This window comes from Choloepus didactylus, chromosome 8, assembly GCF_015220235.1.
Source record: "Choloepus didactylus isolate mChoDid1 chromosome 8, mChoDid1.pri, whole genome shotgun sequence".
Classification (NCBI taxonomy): Eukaryota; Metazoa; Chordata; class Mammalia; order Pilosa; family Megalonychidae; genus Choloepus; species Choloepus didactylus.
In genome coordinates this window covers 120,195,628-120,213,978 of record NC_051314.1, presented here as the reverse complement: position 1 = coordinate 120,213,978, position 18,351 = coordinate 120,195,628, and positions in this window count along the sequence as shown.

Genomic DNA, 18,351 nt, shown 5'->3' with positions numbered 1-18,351 from the left:
GAAAATTCTAGGGACAAGAGCCCCCCCCTTTACTTGCTTTGGGCATCATTGTGGTCTGTCTGAAACTGTAAAGACTACTCTAAAGTTTGAGTTCAGGGTAAATGGATTTTCCAGATGATGAAATGTGACGTCTATGAGAATTCACTCAAAGAACCTAGTGAGTGGTTAGACTGCTGTCAGTAGAACAACAGGATTTTCCATTTATTTCTTCCAGGAGAACAATTTTGGTGACCCCACTCCCAAGAAGGATGAAAGCGACCCTGTCCCCATCCACTTCCAGCTAGTTAGTCATAGACATTCCTCAGCGCTGTGATGCTTTGCTTCTGGCATGCTAGTCTTCTCAGGAGATTCTTCATGACCCTCCAGATGGCTTGAGGCAGGTAAATTAATGGGTTAATGACCACAAAGCCCTTTGAGCACCTTAGATAAAAGGATCTGTCCTAGGTATTCATTAGTGTACTTTAAAATCTGAGGTTATAGAATTAACCCATCCACTGCTAAGTCTTTTGTCTAGACAAATGCAAATTACTTACACCTCATTTTTTGTGCCTTTTATGCAGCAACAACCTCAGACCAAACAGCTCAGATATGACTTTGATGAATCAACATATACCGATTACAGGAAGTTCATTAAAAATGGAAATAGAAGAGTCAAGAAGCCAAATTCCTTTTGCCAAACATCTTTTTTCATTTCCCCTTCAACTTGTAGAAACAGAGCTGAAGGGGATGCTGAAGGTCACCTTGTCCTACCCTTTCATTATTACTTCACAATAAGGAAGCCAATATTATAATAGGAGGAATTTAACAATAAGGAAGCAGAGGCCCAGAGAGATGAAGGATGTATCTAAAGTCAGGCCAAGGGTGCCTAACTCCGGGAAAGTATTCTTTTTTTAAAAACATATTTCAAAATATAATTTTTTTCATAACTTTAAAAGCAATACATATGCATAGTAAAAAATTTCAAACTATGCAGGAAAATAGAATGAAAATTTTAATAAAATTTCCCATACTCCCTCCCCTCCAATACTGGTACATATTCTTTCAAACCTTTTTATGCACAATTCTCCTCTATTTATTATTGCAATATTAATATTTTACAAAATGAGATAAAAATATATCTATCATTTTATAGTATGCTTTTTCCCCTTCTATTGATATTATAGGTTTACTCTGATCTTTGTCTTTTAAAAATATTTTTATTGGACAGTTGCTAAAAAAACAACTTGAAAAAAACTTTAAAAGCACCCAAATTCCAACTCTATATTTTATATACATACATACACACATCTAGAACTAGAGAGATACATGGAATTAGAAGTAAAAGCTTCTCCACCCCTTCTCCTCCTTGACACCCAGCCCGACATAGAGGGTAACTACTGTTAACAATTTTGTGTTCATTTCCATTTTTTTTCCTTAAATTTATACCCCCCCCCCCCACAGCTCTATATGTGCACACACACGTTTTTAAAAATAGAATTTTGGCCTGTGAGTTTTTTCAGTTCTACCCAGTTGCCTTCTAAGTTGGATTATTTTATCGTTTCTGGTGCCACATTGCAATGGCCTGGAAAGCATCTTGCTGCTGTACCAGGCTGCCTCTCCTGATGCTTCCCAGCTCAGAAGGACAAGCACCTTAGCGAGACACGAGGTGTAGGGAGCATTGGGCACGTCTGGGTCGGAGCCAATTGCTTCTTGGTTAGTGGGACACAGAAATGTCAGGCTGGTCTTGCCTCAGCCGGGGGTGATGCCTGGGTTCCCCCGTCCCTGCTGGGATAGAGCATCTTGGAAGGTCGTGTGGTATAATGGTGGACAACAATTGGTGGTGGTGGGGTCACAACGTTAAAGGAAAAAAAAAAAAGAATAGAATATGAGAGTGTGTCACATATTCTTCATCCTGCAACAAATTCTGCAGCCATTACACCTGGGGTCTGAGGACGGGCCATGCGGAGGGTTGCACTGGCTAGGAAGGAATCATTCACTCTTTGGCTTCTTGGCTCTGGCTGGCTTCATGGGTGTGCAACTCGTGCACAAGGACCCCACACTTGGAGCTCAATGCTCTGAGGTCAGTGTATTGAAATTCTTAGTCATTTTATCTTTGAAGTTGTGTTTTGTAAGTGAAGTTGGATGTGACAGCAGAGCATGTGCTGGGGGCTTGAAGCCTGAGCTCACCCACGATCCTGCCTCTGTTGCCTCCCCGCCTCTCTGGGAGGGGTTCACAGCACCCACTCTACACCATCCCCAGTGTCCCGGGTCACCCGCCCCCTGCTTCTGCCCCTGTCCCAAGCCTGGGGTCATCTGCCCACCATGGAAGAGGGAAGTGACTTACCCACCCCCACCCAGGTGCCCTCATTTTCATTTTGCACTGGATCCTGCAAATTATGTAGCTGACCCTGGGCATTTCATTTGATATTCTGGTATATGGTGCTTAATCTGATCAGTTTTATAACAGGAATGATAACATTGTATACTTTAATTGCATATTAATATAATGGGCAATTACTTTTGAAGTACAGGAGCATTTTATCTGGATTGGCAAATTGCTAAGATTCTTAATTGGATATCATTTAGGAGTACTCAAGAGTATTTTTTGGAAAGGAAGTTAGCCATCATTTATTTTTTTCCAGTTTGTAGCTATAGCATTTTAATGGAGCTAGTATACATTGCTCTTTTACTAGGTTGCTTCATTATTAGGAAAATAAAACAGATGATGAGAAAAATACAAAGGTATGTTCTAGTTCAAATGCTGGATCTGGAAGTATAAATCTGACAATACTTAGAAGATGGTTAACTCTAATAACATTTTTTATTTTACCCGAGTGCATTTTGAAAAGGAAAAAATTGGTGTGAGACTTTATAATGAAGATTATTTAAATGTGATTTTATAAAATATGCAAAGCTTAACAAAAATGATAGACTGTATATTATTTTTAGTAATATTCTGACCAATGAAACCTTAAAACCTTCAAAATTAAAAATGTACCTGGGAAAACAGCATGATACGTCATCAGTAGGTCCCTCAAATGTTTCCAGGGGAAAAATACATAAATTTGTCATGACTTCTTAGTTGTTCAATTACAATCAATGAAAAAGCCTTATCATCATCTGTTTAGTAGCATATAGTGTGACAAAGAGAAAACAGGTCACACAGGTGGTAAAAATTATTCTTTCCAGGATGTAGGGAATAGGATATATGATTTTTGATGATAAAATCTTAAATCAGCAGATAAATTAAAAATCATACCTCTTAGAATACCATAATATCTCATTCTGTACTACTGCAGCACAGAGAGGGAAGGTTTGCCATGCAATTATCGTCTGGTACAGATTTTGTGATGCAACTTGATAAAAGCACTGATGTTGCAAGTTGCCAATACTTTTGGTTAGATCAGATACTAGTGACGACAATTTTATGATGGATTTGTGTTGTTTAAATTTAATTTCACTCAAAACTAGATTAGATAGAATCTCGGGATTGGAAAGTACATTTTTGATTTAATATACTTCAAAGTGGAAGAATGGTAAAGGAATGACAAGTGTGGACAACAAACATAAGCAGGAAATATGGCATAATTATTAGAATTTGTTAAACATTACTAACAATTAAGTTTTATTCATCATGCAGCTTCAGCATCTAAAGACATGTAATTGAACCTCATGGATTTATTGAAATGAGACACAAGTGAGCAAAACTTTTAGAAATGCTTTGTTTGGACGTTGGAGCTGACCATCCCCACTTGCTATGACATAGTCAGCGTTCTTGCTTCCATGAGGGAAAATGCACAGCTAAGTATGGCACACAACCCTGGAGATAAGTTTTAGATATTTTCAATTGAAAAACCATCTCATCTGGCAAATATTTTGGAGCATGATATTTGGATAATAAAAGTCTATATTTAGTTGTAATTTTTGGCATTCGTAACCAAAGTTTACATTTGGGGAGAAACCTATGAGATATTTTCGCAAGTCAAACATATTCAAGGATTCCAAAAGACAAGGCAGTTTTGAAGGGTGGCTGCATTTGTCTGATACTCCTCTCTTCACCTGAATCTGGGCTTGCATGAGTGATTCTCTTGTAACTGATAAAGTGTGGTGGAAATGATGATGCATCAATTCAGAGGCTAGGTCAAAAGAAGCCTTCAAGCTTCTGCTTTGGTCTCTTGGAACACTTGGCTTCCTGATGCTCTTTTCTAGGACTCAGCTGCCATGCCCTGAGAGACCATGGAGAGACACATCTGGGTTCCCTAGTCAATGGTACCAGCTGAGCCTAGCCTTCCAACCAAGCTCCACAAAGCACCAAGCAGGTAAAGGAGGAAGCCACCTTGGAAGTGGGTCCCCCTTGTTCCAGATATTCAACTGAACCTTCACTGAAAAGAATTTATGTCCAGGTCTCCATGCAAGAATTATTTGTATTGCTATAAATTTTCTACACGTTAACTGTCATTTATACAGAGCTGTAAAATAGGTATAGTACATATACCTATAGGATCAGAAAATCCCCAAGGCACCAGCATTTCATTCAAAGTATGCTCATTCCAAAATCTTAAATTGTTTCCTTATAAATCTAATAATTCTAGCTGCTGTATGTCCCCAACATTCTTGTAACATAGATGGGAACATTATAAAATCAGTTTGAATGAAATAAAATTAGAGATACTATTACATCTCACTTTTCTGTCAAAATCACAATCTTTACTTTCCAGAAGAAAACTTGAAGCTTGAAAGGATTACATTTGAATGAAAGATCTATTTGCTTTCAAAACTCTGAATTAAACTTGCTAATCAAAGAAGAGAATGATTGCATTTAATTCTTATACTCAAGAATGATTAGAAGACATTATGGTTATTACTTAGATTAAGGTTAAAGAAAAATCTCCAATGCTAAATACAGTTATTGCCAATCACAACAACCTACTCATATGAATTTTTAGGGTCTTCAACCTTGATAAGCTTTCATTAAAAATGTAGAAAACCAGATTCAACAGTGTATCAGATATACACATTAACTTGTCCTCATGTATTTCACTGGAATGAATTAATAAACAGGTAAAGACATTTGTTCACTAAATCAAAATTATGTCTAAATTTTGTTTTTGTATTATTTTGTATTTTATATTATATATAAATACCGATAAAATAATATTGTTTCTGTATTATCTATTTTAGATTTAATATCACATATAAACATCAATAAAACAATGTTATATTAACTCTGCTGTACTTTTACTGCCATTGGTAGTAATGACAAATACTGTTTCATAAAATGTTTGTTTCAAGGGAGCGTGTGTGTGTTTGTCCTGGGTTTAAATGTAAAATGGGTTTCTGACTTGGGGTTGGGGCAAAAAAAAGTTTGAAAATACTAGTCTCATCAAATGAGCACTGACTTGGAGTCTGTTTGAATGTCTACTACTAATTAGCTCTCTGATCTTGGGCAAGTTTCTTGATCTTCCTGAAATTAAATAGATGTTTCCTCTCCTCTTCCCCATGGTATATTTTACAGAAAGGAAAAACAGGAAAGATTTTTGCAATGGTTTGATCTGGACTGAGCTAAAGTGTTTTGAAGGCAGAGTGATGATATAAACCATACTTAAGGTCAAGTGAGACTGTTTAACCTATGGAAGACTACCGACAAGCTTAACAGGCTCATTCATACCTTAATTATTGACCTGCAAACTATAATGCTTAATTCAAATGCCAGGTCTACATATTAAAATAGCCCATTTATTCAGTCCTAGATCCTCTCCCTAGAAATAATTGTTAGCGTTAATTAATCCATTCTTTTAATGACTTTTTGAGTATTGGGTGCCAGGTGCTGTGCTTGTGCTTGAGATATTGCAGTGGACAGGATTTAGGGCCTGCCACTGTCCTCAAGGAGCTTCCGACTGGGGCAAGTGTAGATGCAGCTCAGTGGTGGCCAAGAGTTCCCTAGGGTTGGGTGCCAGTGACGGAGGATCAGTAAGATTCAAGAAACACTTTGTAGGTAGGGTCTCTGTCTTGCTGGTGTTTTGGAGGCAGCAAAAAAGAAAACAGTCCTGATGCCCCCAAACCTGTTCCATTCAGCAGCCTTCCACATCTCAGTTGATTGCAAATCCATCCTTCTGGTTGATCAGACCTAAAATCTTGGCATCATCTTGACTTCTCTCTTCCTTTTACAACCCATGTCTAATCCTTCAGGAGAAATCGTGTTGGCTCTATCTTCAAAATACACAGACTCTGACTATGTCTCACCACTTCGCCGTTGCCAGCAGCGTCCAAGTCACCATCCTCTCTTGCCTGCATCACTGCATTGGACTCCTGCCTGGTCTGCTGCTGCCCTCACTCCTCCTGCAGGATATAATCAACACAGGAGCCAAAGAGATTCTTCCAGACCTTGAGTTTTATGTCAGTCTTCTGCTCAAAATCCTGTAATGAGCTCTCCAATTCATACAGAGGTAAAGTCAGTCTTTAAAATGGGCTGTGAGGCCCTGAAGGACCTGCCCTCTCTCATTGCCTCCCTGACTTCACCTTCTCCACTCTCCCCTTTACTCAGCCCCTCTGCACTCCCATCTGTCTCTCCACACGGTACTCCCTAACATTGCCCGTCCACTTTATCCAGCTCTTCTTTTTATTTGTCCCATAGCATTTATTACTTTGTAATACATACTGTGCAATGTATTGATTTATTACATCTACTGTTTACTACTTTTATCCCCCACTAGAACATTAACTCCACAATGGCAAGATCTTTGTTTTGTTCACTGACATATGTAATTGCCTAAGACAGTGCTTGGCATATAGTAGGTGCTCATTAAATATTGGTGAAATGAATGAATGATGAGAAGAAATCAAGAATGTAGTAAGCCAGAGGGTGGAGTCACAAGCCACAAACAACAAGGTCCATCTAAAGCATAGTTAACAGGGAGGACTTACAGGTAGAGGTTCCACAGGATGCACTTGGGGTCTCCCCAACTCCCACGCTTGGCCAGTGTGGCTGGGGGTTCTGTGGGTTTGTGCTCCAGGAGAGGGTCCCACTCCTCCCCACCTCATCCCTGCATTTTACATAAGAGAAGCTGAGAGGAGACAGGAAGCAACTGACCAATCGATCAAGTAAAAACAGGGGCTTTCCAGCTGGGAAATTTATTGTTGGCAAGGAAGCATTCTCATCCCAGTTATCAGTCACACTGGGGTGGGGGTTGCTGCCTGAGGGCCACCCAGCAAGCAAGGAAGATTTCCAGTTTTTTGTGTTGACAAGTTGTTGAATGGTGTTGCCATATAGAGAGATGAGGAAGATGAGGGAAGAAAAGGTTTGGGAGCTAAAAGAGTCTAGGCCAAGAGTTCAGTTTGGGCATGTCTGGTTTGATATATCTGGCATTATTTGTGTGAATACGTCAAGTAGGTCATTGGATATATGCATCTGGAGTTTATTTCTGCATTTGTATTTTTTGTCACATGCCAATTTCCTGTTGGCATTGTCATGTACAGAGCTGGGTGGCAGCAGTCAGCCACGGCCCCCTTTCCTTCCTCATTTCCCAGCTTTCCTTCAGCAATTTCACGAATGGGAGACTTGTTCACTCATTTATTTCTTCCACGATCATATACTCCATTTTTGCTGTGTATTGGCATCCTGCTGGGAACCGAGAGTACAAAAATGAATAATACTAAATATCGGTATTCAAGAAAATCACATCTAATTGGGAGCTATGCTAATAATTTGTTGTGATTTATGTGCTAAGAAGTATGTGTGACTGGAAAAATAAACCACTGCTTTGCTGGTTGCCACCTCTGTTTCTAACAGAAAGAGACCCAAAAAGAGGATGGATGTTATCAATTCCTTATAAGCCCTTATAAGTGATTATTTCAAAGCTTTTGTTATGTGTGTGTGTCACTGAAAGAGGGGCTGCTCAGTGTCTGTCTCAGCCATGGGCCCTTTTCTTACATCTGCCTGCCTGAGAAAGGAGATGAGATAAAGACAAAGTTTAAGTCAGGAGGGGAGATGGGCTGGAAACGAAAACCTGGGAATCACCAGGATGTGGAGGTCCAGAACTGAGGGGCCAGAAGGCGTCTGTGTGGTCAGGGATGAGTGCCTCTCAGGAGTGGGCAGAGTGACAGGATGTGGCACTAAGAGAAGGGAGTGCAGGCCCCTGGAGAACACCTACCCTGAAGCTGGGCAGGGAGACAGGAGCCTGTGAAGGAAGCAGGGAGTCGTCCCAGGTGGGTTTGTGGGGAGAATGACAGTCACAGGATCCAAAGGAGCAACCACGGAGAAAGCGAGCCCACAGCATCCAACGGCAGGAGGTGCCATGCAGCCTGATGGAGACAACATGTGTCTGCTGGACTTTGCAAATGATGATCAACTGCAGAGAAAGTGGATGTCAATGAATGGAGGGGATGAGAGGAGAGGAAACAAACCCTTCCAGTGTAAATCAGTGTGTAAGGCAATTTGTGAAGGAAATGAGAGAGCTGGGATGGCTCCCAGAAAGCAAGACAGGATTGAGGGATGAGTTTTTGTTTTAATTGGAGAGACTTGAGCGTGGCTGAGAGGAAGGAGGCAGGGAAGAGGGAGAGATTGAAATCACAAGGGACAGAGTAGATGATAGAATCGTTCACCTTCCCCAAATCTTGAGTCCTATACATAGCTGACACTGTTGAATGGCTGCCCCTTGGGAAATAAGAGACTGAGCCTGAGCACAGGTGACAGAATGAACCTTGGACAGAAGGTGTTGGAACAGCTAATCCTCTGAGAGAGAGAAGGGTCAAGGATGGTGTTCTCCAAGGACCACCAGGCCTCCTCTCTGAAGACCTGAGTCGACTCCCCTAACTCCACTTCCTCAACGGAGCCCTTGCAGATACATTCAAGTGCTAGAGGTTGCACTTGATTCTTAGAATGGTCGTGGCTTTGCGGGGCTCTGCCTCGTTTAGGGCCCCCTACTCATACAACACATTCTGCTCCCAAGGTAAAACCCTGTTGTGAATCCACAATCTGGTGGCTCTTAAGAAATGACTCTAAAAAGAGAGCAGAGACAACGTAATCGCCAACATACATCCAGAGACATTATTTAAGGAGGGATAATAGTCCTGTGCTTGCATTGGCTTCATGAGAACTTTATTTACTAGAGTTTCAATCTCTAGAAGGAGTGGGGAAAGAAGACAAGGGCTGCTAATTGGATGAATACAATGCTGCTGGATACCTGTGCCGTTTTTGGAGTTTCAAGCTCACGGAGCCCGTTCACCTAAATTCCAGGCTGTGGCACATACCCTAGGGACACAGGGATTTTATCGCTGCCACTTCGCTGAGCCGCGGAGTAAATTATACAGGGAGGAGGAGCATCCACCCAGAGTCCTCACTTGTAGATTCACATCCTGCCTTGTTTCCTTTCTTGCCAGCCAGGGAAACCAGACATTGAACTGAGTAGTGTTGTACTGCAGAGTGGATAAGAGCATGGGCTGTGGTATTAAACTGCCTAAGTGCAAATTCTGGCTGTGCCACATACCATCTGTGTCACCTGGAGCATGTTCACGGACCTCTCTGAGCAGCCCCAGTTCCTCACCTGTAGCTGAGGTAGTGATGACAATGCTAGCGACCACCTCACAGGGTTGTTGCATAGACTAAAAATGCAATTCATGTGATGAGTTTAATACAGTGCCCAGGACACAGAGGGTGCTTAAGGAATAGTAACTATCAATGGCTCTCAATTTTTTTCATTCAAACCCAACTACATTAATAAAACTGAGCGTCTTTTAAATGCAACATCCTTATGCTATGGGGTGAGGTAGGGACTATAAATTGCAAAGGGTTATTGGAGAGATCAGGGAAGAATTCAGACTCTTGAGCTGGGGCTTGAGGGATGGGGAGAGGATTGACGAGGAGAAGTGGGGGGATTCTGGGTGTGGGGTGCAGTGTAAGCAAAGGCACGGAGGAGGGAAAACAGGGAGCTTTTTAGGGGAACCAGAGATTATTTTAGAGCTACTGGAGGATCAGGAGCCTGGGAGAGAGATGAGGCATGGCATGAGAAGAGGTTGGGGTTTGAGCCAGCTCATAAAATGCCTTTTTAATTGGGTTGAACTAATTCATTGCTAAGGAAAGAGCAGGGCGTTTCCCCTGAAGCTTAATTATGACATCTCTATATACAGTACACACCAATTCCTGCCATATCTTCAACCACTCTGGCACTTCCACCTCACAAGGACTGATTCTTGATTCTCCACTTGTGGATATTGCTTGAGTCTGCCCCCAAATTCTTACGGCATATGGGTTTCTATAGAAACAAAAATATTTCTAAAGAAAAGGCCTAGAGCTAGTTAAGAATATAAATTCAAAGGCATAATCATGGCATTCAACCATATAAATACCTGTCGATGTGGCAAGCTATAAGCTTAATTGCTGTGCTCAAGATCAAAGCAACGTTACTCAAGAGTGGAGAAGCCAAGTGTAAATTAAAGTGTGTAAATGAAGAAGTTCTTCCTGAACCAAGTGATGACCAACTACCTTCAAGTGTTCAACTGTATTTATACACACCTGATGCTCCTTAAACACTCGCTTAAGCATAGGAGTGCAGTATCATGCTGTGGTCCATGCAGAACAAATTTTATTGGGTGGTACTCACAAAACGCATAATATTAATTCTATAGGCAAAAAGCTTCTGGGGGACAGCAAAGCAACCATACATATGCCTACTGTTTTTCCCAACTTAAGTAATCAACAGTCTAGAATATTAGCAATAGTCTGCTCCAGACCCTAGGGAGATAAAGAATGGGATGGGCCAGTGGGTCTTTTTAACAATCGCTCTTTTAGGCAAGAGAGTGAGTGGAAGTCAGGAAAAAACCTGCTTTACCAGTCCATGACTTGGCAATGAGAAACCCTGGTCTCTGTGGTTCTATTTTTCATTATTACATTCAGAATGAGGACAAATATATTTCATTTTCTTAGTTCCTGTTCCTCTTTCCTCTTAATTCACTCAGTTGCCAAAATCCTGTCAGCCCCTGTATCCTCACTGTGGGGAAAAGGGACTGACAACCATTCATCCTTTTCATTGTGGCCATGCTCCACTGTTTTGGATTTTCAAAGGGGAAGAGAGGAGAGATGAGGGAAGCAGGAAGGACTGGGAGGAAAGGTAGCAGAATGCTCCAGAGCCGTCTGCACTTGCTGAGAAGTGAGGCTATACCACCACAATCTTTAAGATCTTCTGCAATCTGGCCTCGACCTGTCTTTCCAGCTATCTTCCATCTCTCACTTTCCCAAAATGTTGAATTCAGGTACACACACCTACACATAAACCTCACTGGAGAAGACTCTGTTGATTAGTTGCCCCAAAGCCATTATCCACATCCTTCTCCCTTGCTGCTCTCCACTAGAGAGGCTGGAAAGCCAAACACAAATTTTCCCCACTTCCTTGCAGCTAGGAGTGGCCCTGTGTGCCTTCTGGCCCATGAGATGTAGGTGGAAATGTTCTGGGGGAACTTCTGGGAATGCTTTGTTTCCTCCTAAGATGGGACAGAGGCAACTGGCACAGCCTTTCCCTCCTCCTGCTCTTCCTGCCTTAAACATGGACAGGAGGGCAGGAGTTGTGTCAGCCACCTTGAAGCCATGGGGGAAAGGGGAGCGGGGAGGGGGGGCAGGCAGAGTACTAGTTTAAGCTGAAGTTAGTTTTCTGTTACTTACAGCCTAATGAATTCCTAAGTGATAGATCCCTGAGCTAGGTGCTGGGATTATAATGGAGAAAAAGGAGGGAGGTATGGGCCTCCTCCTCATCAAACTTACAATCCAGTGTGAGACAAAAAAAAAAAGTAAATGAATAAGTCCAATAACTACAAATCGTAGTTTGTGTTAGGAAGGAAAACCAAATACAGAGCTTTAGTAGAGAGCTATAGGAAGAGCCCTACATTATTTAGATAGAGGGGTCATTGAAGTCCTCTCTAAGGAGGCAGTTGTGAAGACCTGAAGGGTAAGGAGACCCAGCCATTTGAAAAGGAGGAGGAGGAGAGGGTTTCCAGCAAAGCTGCTAGTGAAAGGGCTCTAGGGCAGTAAACAGCTTGGTGTGTTCAAAGAATTAGAAGTCCACTGTGGCTGGAGGATAGTAAGGGAGAGACTGGAATGAAAGGAAAATGGAGAAGTAGTCCTGGGCCAAATCACACAAGGCCTTGCGGGTCATGCACTGGAGTCTGAATCTTAATTTAACTGCAAAGGGTTTTAAAACAAAGATCTCTCTGGATGTTGCGTAGAAAACGGATGAAAGGAAGGTGAGAGTAGAAATGCAGGAGTCCGGGTAAAAATGAACGGTGCCCTGCCTTAGGATGGTTCCAGCAAGACGGGAGATGTGCAGACTCAAGAAGTATTAGGGGAGGCGGGGCAAGATGGCAGACTGGTGAGCTGTATGTTTTAGTTACTCCTCCAGGAAAGTAGGTAAAAAGCCAGGAACTGCGTGGACTGGACACCACAGAGCAATCTGTCTTTGGGCATACTTCATACAACACTCATGAAAACGTGGAACTGCTGAGATCAGCGAAATCTGTAAGTTTTTGCGGCCAGGGGACCCGCGCCCCTCCCTGCCAGGCTCAGTCCCGGGGGAGGAGGGGCTGTCAGCTCCAGGAAGGAGAAGGGAGAATTGCAGTGGCTGCTCTTATCGGAAACTCATTCTACTGATTCAAACTCCAACCATAGATAGACTGAGACCAGACACCAGAGACTCTGAGAGCAGCCAGCCCAGCAGAGAGGAGACAGGCATAGAAAGAAAACAACACGAAAAACTCCAAAATAAAAGCAGAGGATTTTTGGAGTTCTGGTGAACACAGAAAGGGGAAGGGCGGAGATCAGGCCTTGAGGCGCATATGCAAATCCCGAAGCAAGGCTGATCTCTCTGCCCTGTGCACCTTTCCTTAATGGCCCTGGTTGCTTTGTCTATTAGCATTTCAATAACCCATTAGATCTCTGAGGAGGGCCGTTTTTTTTTTTTTTTTTTTTTTTTTTTTTTTAAATCCTTTTTGCTTTTTCTAAAACAATTACTCTAAGAAGCTCAATACAGAAAGCTTCAAAGAATTGAAATTTGGGCACGTCAAGTCAAGAGCAGAACTAAGAGCTCTGAGACAAAAGGCAATAATCCAGTGGCTGAGAAAATTCACTAAACAACACAACTTCCCAAGAAAAGGGGGGTGTCTGCTCACAGCCACCATCCTGGTGGACAGGAAACACTCCTGCCCATCACCAGCCCCATAGCCCAGAGCTGCCCCAGACAACCCAGTGTGACGGAAGTGCTTCAAATAACAGGCACACACCACAAAACTGGGCGTGGACATTAGCCTTCCCTGCAACCTCAGCTGAATGTCCCAGAGCTGGGAAGGGGGAGCAGTGTGAATTAACAGAGCCCCATTCAGCCATCATTTGAGCACACTGGGAGCCTCCCAACACAGCCCAGCAGCCCAGAACTGCCCTGGGGGGACGGCACTCACCTGTGACATAGCACAGTCATCCCTCAACAGAGGACCCGGGGTGCACAGCCTGGAAGAGGGGCCCACTTGCAAGTCTCAGGAGCCATACACCAATACCAAAGACTTGTGGGTCACTGGCAGAGACAAACTGTGGCAGGACTGAACTGAAGGATTAGACTATTGCAGCAGCTTTAAAACTCTAGGATCATCAGGGAGATTTGATTGTTAGGGCCACCCCCCCTCCCCGACTGCCCAGAAACACGCCCCACATACAGGGCAGGCAACACCAACTACACACGCAAGCTTGGTACACCAATTGGGCCCCACAAGACTCACTCCCCCACTCACCAAAAAGGCTAAGCAGGGGAGAGCTGTTTTGTGGAGAACAGGTGGCTCGTGGACGCCACCTGCTGGTTAGTTAGAGAAAGTGTACTCCACGAAGCTGTAGATCTGATAAATTAGAGATAAGGACTTCAACTGGTCTACAAACCCTAAAAGAACCCTATCAAGTTCAGCAAATGCCACGAGGCCAAAAACAACAGAAAATTATAAAGCATATGAAAAAACCAGACGATATGGATAACCCAAGCCCAAGCACCCAAATCAAAAGACCAGAAGAGACACACCTAGAGCAGCTACTCAAAGAACTAAAGATGAACAATGAGACCATAGTACGGGATATGAAGGAAATCAAGAAGACCCTAGAAGAGCATAAAGAAGACATTGCAAGACTAAATAAAAAAATGGATGATCTTATGGAAATTAAAGAAACTGTTGACCAAATTAAAAAGATTCTGGACACTCATAGTACAAGACTAGAGGAAGTTGAACAACGAATCAGTGACCTGGAAGATGACAGAATGGAAAATGAAAGCATAAAAGAAAGAATGGGGAAAAAAATTGAAAAACTCGAAATGGACCTCAGGGATATGATAGATAATATGAAACGTCCGAATATAAGACTCATTGGTGTCCCAGAAGGGGAAGAAAAGGGTAAAGGTCTAGGAAGAGTATTCAAAGAAATTGTTGGGGAAAACTTCCCAAATCTTCAAAACAACATAAATACACAAATCATAAATGCTCAGCGAACTCCAAATAGAATAAATCCAAAAAAACCCACTCCGAGACATATACTGATCACACTGTCAAACATAGAAGAGAAGGAGCAAGTTCTGAAAGCAGCAAGAGAAAAGCAATTCACCACATACAAAGGAAACAGCATAAGACTAAGTAGTGACTACTCAGCAGCCACCATGGAGGCGAGAAGGCAGTGGCACGATATATTTAAAATTCTGAGTGAGAGGAATTTCCAGCCAAGAATACTTTATCCAGCAAAGCTCTCCTTCAAATTTGAGGGAGAGCTTAAATTTTTCACAGACAAAGAAATGCTGAGAGAATTTGCTAACAAGAGACCTGCCCTACTGGAGATACTAAAGGGAGCCCTACAGACAGAGAAACAAAGACAGGACAGAGAGACTTGGAGAAAGGTTCAGTACTAAAGAGATTCGGTATGGGTACAATAAAGGATATTAATAGAGAGAGGGAAAAATATGGCAAACATAATCCAAAGGATAAGATGGCCGATTCAAGAAATGCCTTCACGGTTTTAACGTTGAATGTAAATGGATTAAACTCCCCAATTAAAAGATATAGATTCGCAGAATGGATCAAAAAAAATGAACCATCAATATGTTGCATACAAGAGACTCATCTTAGACACAGGGACACAAAGAAACTGAAAGTGAAAGGATGGAAAAAAATATTTCATGCAAGCTACAGCCAAAAGAAAGCAGGTGTAGCAATATTAATCTCAGATAAAATAGACTTCAAATGCAGGGATGTTTTGAGAGACAAAGAAGGCCACTACTTACTAATAAAAGGGGCAATTCAGCAAGAAGAAATAACAATCGTAAATGTCTATGCACCCAATCAAGGTGCCACAAAATACATGAGAGAAACACTGGCAAAACTAAAGGAAGCAATTGATGTTTCCACAATAATTGTGGGAGACTTCAACACATCACTCTCTCCTATAGATAGATCAACCAGACAGAAGACCAATAAGGAAATTGAAAACCTAAACAATCTGATAAATGAATTAGATTTAACAGACATCTACAGGACATTACATCCCAAATCACCAGGATACACATACTTTTCTAGTGCTCACGGAACTTTCTCCAGAATAGATCATATGCTGGGACATAAAACAAGCCTCAATAAATTTAAAAAGATTGAAATTATTCAAAGCACATTCTCTGACCACAATGGAATACAATTAGAAGTCAATAACCATCAGAGACTTAGAAAATTCACAAATACCTGGAGGTTAAACAACACACTCCTAAACAATCAGTGGGTTAAAGAAGAAATAGCAAGAGAAATTGCTAAATATATAGAGACGAATGAAAATGAGAACACAACATACCAAAACCTATGGGATGCAGCAAAAGCAGTGCTAAGGGGGAAATTTATAGCACTAAACGCATATATTAAAAAGGAAGAAAGAGCCAAAATCAAAGAACTAATGGATCAACTGAAGAAGCTAGAAAATGAACAGCAAACCAATCCTAAACCAAGTACAAGAAAAGAAATAACAAGGATTAAAGCAGAAATAAATGACATAGAGAACAAAAAAACAATAGAGAGGATAAATATCACCAAAAGTTGGTTCTTTGAGAAGATCAACAAGATTGACAAGCCCCTAGCTAGACTGACAAAATCAAAAAGAGAGAAGACCCATATAACCAAAATAATGAATGAAAAAGGTGACATAACTGCAGATCCTGAAGAAATTAAAAAAATTATAAGAGGATATGAACAACTGTATGGCAACAAACTGGATAATGTAGAAGAAATGGACAATTTCCTGGAAACATATGAACAACCTAGACTGACCAGAGAAGAAATAGAAGACCTCAACCAACCCATCACAAGCAAAGAGATCCAATCAGTCATCAAAAATCTTCCCACAAATAAATGCCCAGGGCCAGATGGCTTCACAGGGGAATTCTACCAAACTTTCCAGAAAGAACTGACACCAATCTTACTCAAACTCTTTCAAAACATTGAAAAAAATGGAACACTACCTAACTCATTTTATGAAGCTAACATCAATCTAATACCAAAACCAGGCAAAGATGCTACAAAAAAGGAAAACTACCGGCCAATCTCCCTAATGAATATAGATGCAAAAATCCTCAACAAAATACTTGCAAATCGAATCCAAAGACACATTAAAAAAATCATACACCATGACCAAGTGGGGTTCATTCCAGGCATGCAAGGATGGTTCAACATAAGAAAAACAATCAATGTATTACAACACATTAAAAACTCAAAAGGAAAAATCAATTGATCATCTCAATAGATGCTGAAAAAGCATTTGACAAAATCCAACATCCCTTTTTGATAAAAACACTTCAAAAGGTAGGAATTGAAGGAAACTTCCTCAACATGATAAAGAGCATATATGAAAAACCCACAGCCAGCATAGTACTCAATGGTGAGAGACTGAAAGCCTTCCCTCTAAGATCAGGAACAAGACAAGGATGCCCGCTGTCACCACTGTTATTCAACATTGTGCTGGAAGTGCTAGCCAGGGCAATCCGGCAAGACAAAGAAATAAAAGGCATCCAAATTGGAAAAGAAGAAGTAAAACTGTCATTGTTTGCAGATGATATGATCTTATATCTAGAAAACCCTGAGAAATCAACGATACACCTACTAGAGCTAATAAACAAATTTAGCAAAGTAGTGGGATACAAGATTAATGCACATAAGTCAGTAATGTTTCTATATGCTAGAAATGAACAAACTGAAGAGACACTCAAGAAAAAGATACCATTTTCAATAGCAACTAAAAAAATCAAGTACCTAGGAATAAACTTAACCAAAGATGTAAAAGACCTATACAAAGAAAACTACATAACTCTACTAAAAGAAATAGAAGGGGACCTTAAAAGATGGAAAAATATTCCATGTTCATGGATAGGAAGGCTAAATGTCATTAAGATGTCAATTCTACCCAAACTCATCTACAGATTCAATGCAATCCCAATCAAAATTCCAACAACCTACTTTGCAGACTTGGAAAAGCTAGTTATCAAATTTATTTGGAAAGCGAAGATGCCTCGAATTGCTAAAGACACTCTAAAAAAGAAAAACGAAGTGGGAGGACTTACACTCCCTGACTTTGAAGCTTATTATAAAGCCACAGTTGCCAAAACAGCATGGTACTGGCACAAAGATAGACATATAGATCAATGGAATCGAATTGAGAATTCAGAGATAGACCCTCAGATCTATGGCCGACTGATCTTTGATAAGGCCCCCAAAGTCACCGAACTGAGCCATAATGGTCTTTTCAACAAATGGGGCTGGGAGAGTTGGATATCCATATCCAAAAGAATGAAAGAGGACCCCTACCTCACCCCGTACACAAAAATTAACTCAAAATGGACCAAAGATCTCAATATAAAAGAAAGTACCATAAAACTCCTAGAAGATAATGTAGGAAAACATCTTCAAGACCTTGTATTAGGAGGCCACTTCCTAGACTTTACACCCAAAGCACAAGCAACAAAAGAGAAAATAGATAAATGGGAACTCCTCAAGCTTAGAAGTTTCTGCACCTCAAAGGAATTTCTCAAAAAGGTAAAGAGGCAGCCAACTCAATGGGAAAAAATTTTTGGAAACCATGTATCTGACAAAAGACTGAAATCTTGCATATACAAAGAAATCCTACAACTCAATGACAATAGTACAGACAGCCCAATTATAAAATGGGCAAAAGATATGAAAAGACAGTTCTCTGAAGAGGAAATACAAATGGCCAAGAAACACATGAAAAAATGTTCAGCTTCACTAGCTATTAGAGAGATGCAAATTAAGACCACAATGAGATACCATCTAACACCGGTTAGAATGGCTGCCATTAAACAAACAGGGAACTAC